Consider the following 2,500-nt stretch of genomic DNA (forward strand, 5'->3'; position numbering starts at 1 on the left):
CCGGGGAGCGCTCCCGTGGCGCGGCGAGAGGGAGCGCCACGCAGGCGCGCGCCCTGAGCACAGGACACTCACGAGGATGGGGCCGCACACGCGGAGCCCCCGGCGCCGGTGGCCAGGCCGGCCCGATTAGAACCCTCCCCCGGCTCGGAGGGGGGAGGCTCGGGCCGCGGTAGGCAAAGATCTGCGCGCGGCCCCACCGCGGGGCCGCGGGACGCACGGGCAAGAGCATCCTCGCCTAACGCGCAACATCGGTTGCTACGCGCACAACAGGAGGGGCGGCGACTGGGGGGTCCGGCACCCCAAGGCACCCTCGCGGATCGCTAGAGAAGGCTTTCTCACCGAGGACGGGTCGTCCCCAAACCCCATCGTCGTCCCGCGCTGGATACCACACCCAGGGCGCCTTAGGGAGACGCCGGGCGGGCCGAGGGCGGGGGGTCTGCGGTATAGGTAATGCGTCGTCGAGCCCTCCGAGGCCTCACGCTCACAACACGCGACTGTCCGCCGGTCAGCCTTGCCTGACAATCACCAGGACCCGCGCCGATCTCGCATCGGCCACACCACCCATCGCCACTCTCGCAAGGAGGGGCCGAGAGAGGACCGCAGCTGCCGCCGAGGGCTCCCAGAAAGTCGCGCACCCGGGTCCCTTCCCTCACAAACCAAATTCAGGGCCAGATCCGAGTTACTTTATAGCAGAAATTTGGGACCCCGCAAGGAACACGCGCGCAGACGCAAAAGGGCCACGGGTAAAATCTTTTAGAATCTTTTGAGCTCTTTGACCGCCCCCCTGGCCGGGCCTTCTCAACCCGACGGGGGCAGCACTAAATGACATCTACGCGCACTTTACACGTCCAAGCAAGGGCACACACAAGCCCCGGAAAGGGTTAAGAGCCCCCCCCTTACGAGGAGGGGCTACCGCACTCTAAGGCGGCCCCTTATCGGGGACACATCTCTTCGCGGGGCTCCCCACAACCGCGACGACGCGACGGGAGCCCCAAACGGGGTTTTTGCGACTTCCCACGAGACACCGGGCAGACACAGCATGCGACCTCCCAGCCCGCTCTCGCAAGCACTCCCATGACGGGGGAGATCTCACATGTGTCCGGGGTTAAAGGCGAGATGACACGGCTTCCCAGAGAGCGCTGGGACACACGGCAGAGAGGGCAACGCCTCCGGCGAGACGCACCCAACCCCCCACGGGGTTCGACACACCGTCTCGACCCCCCCAGAGTGCTTCCGGCTCCAAGAGAACCGGCACAGCACGCACCCAACGGCACCAGGGCGGTGGTGGGCCAGAGGGGTAAACGACCAGATACGGGAACGACACCGCGGCTCGGCCTCAGGCACCTGAAGGGACAACCTGGAGCGCTCCAGGGGCACCGGCAAAGGGCCGATCCAAGCACAACCCCGTGCGGACCTCGGCAGGTGCACGGTGAAGGAGGAGGGAAAGACCATCCCCGCCACGGGGAAGACCCATCGCCAAGCAAACGAGCGCGGGATGGCCGCTCGGGCCGACAGACCCACGCACGCCCAGCAAGCCCACGCCGTGAGGCAAGAGGAGCGAGCGTGCAAGGGCGAACCGGATTCCGCACCCCTGCCTCGCCCACGCACCGACAAGCGAGTGGTGGGAGAAGAGGCTAGGGGCCCGCGGACAGAGCGAGAGGAGCGGTCCCATTCGCCATGAATGTCCGTCCCTCGTCTGGCGCGGCTTAGGTCCGGCTCGGGAGAGCGCGACAGCACCACATCGATCGGGGTTGCGTTCAAAAGCCAAGTCACTCGAGAGAGAGACCGAGAGGAAAAAAAAAATACCCTGTCGGGTGCTGGGGGAGGTCAGGGAAGGAAAAAGGCCCGGTTTCTGCCTCCGCCAGACCCACACCCAGGGCCACTGAAGGACAGCCGCCAAAAGGACACAGAAAGTGCCTGACACGGGAGACGGAGCCCATGGGGCGTGGAAGGCGCTCCGCTAAGCGTTGGCACGGCTGCCCGGGATGCCTGCAGCGGGCAGAGAGCGCGGGGAGCACAGAAGACCCATCCCGCCAACCTCTCTGTGGGTCCCGCCACCCTCAAGAGCACTGGAGGCCAGAGGAGCACAGCAACCACAGGGTCGGGACACAGCTGGACTCGCGAGAGCCGGCGCACGGGCCTCAAAGCGGGCGACTCACGCGGGATCGAAGGGACCGCGCGCCACGGGCCATCGGTAACCCAAAGGCGACCCAGGGAACCAACGCACACGTCCAGAGCATCAAACCGACCTCTTCAGTGAGCGCCACTGAAGATGAGCGTGTCAGCACCTATCTGGTGGCCCAAAATGACCGAGTTCAGCGAAAGAAATACCACGCCAGGAGACGGGGTGGTGGCTTCTCCCCACGGGGCACCCCCCGGAACCACGTTTCGGCCAAAGGCCTGCCACAGTGACCCCATAGCACTCACTCCTGGAGGTCCTAGGGCCCTCTGGTCAACCTCCTGAGAATCGAGTGAGGGGGGGAAGAGGGGCAGCGTGCCC

The sequence above is a fragment of the Tenrec ecaudatus genome, chromosome 6 (genome assembly GCF_050624435.1).
Source record: "Tenrec ecaudatus isolate mTenEca1 chromosome 6, mTenEca1.hap1, whole genome shotgun sequence".
Classification (NCBI taxonomy): domain Eukaryota; kingdom Metazoa; phylum Chordata; class Mammalia; order Afrosoricida; family Tenrecidae; genus Tenrec; species Tenrec ecaudatus.